General features: G+C 44.2%; 1 non-coding gene across 1 annotated transcript; it reads right to left on the bottom strand.

The window, feature by feature from the left end:
• Positions 1-179: 179 nt before the first annotated feature.
• Positions 180-251, bottom strand: trnag-ucc. Its single transcript has one exon. It is a non-coding gene; the product is annotated as a tRNA-Gly (tRNA).
• Positions 252-269: the final 18 nt, after the last annotated feature.

Genomic DNA, 269 nt, shown 5'->3' with positions numbered 1-269 from the left:
TGCAAATCGCAGTGCACTCCCTGTGTCTGTGGATCCTCATGGAGGCAACTTGTAATATTGATATGCTCCCTTATTTGTACCATAACAGAGATCTAATGTTTCCTCAAATCGGGTTGGGAGAGTAACCTTTCTGGTTACTTCTTGACAAGTAAAGCAAGTAACCACACAATGAAAACTAATGCAATGGCTGCGAATCGAACCCAGGTCAACTGCTTGGAAGGCAGCTATGCTCACCACTATACCACCATCGCTTGACAACGCAATGTTCA

This window comes from Etheostoma cragini, unplaced genomic scaffold (assembly GCF_013103735.1).
Source record: "Etheostoma cragini isolate CJK2018 unplaced genomic scaffold, CSU_Ecrag_1.0 ScbMSFa_2411, whole genome shotgun sequence".
Taxonomy (NCBI): Eukaryota; Metazoa; Chordata; class Actinopteri; order Perciformes; family Percidae; genus Etheostoma; species Etheostoma cragini.
Note: the sequence above shows the minus strand (reverse complement) of the source record. Positions and strands in the feature narration are given on the sequence as shown.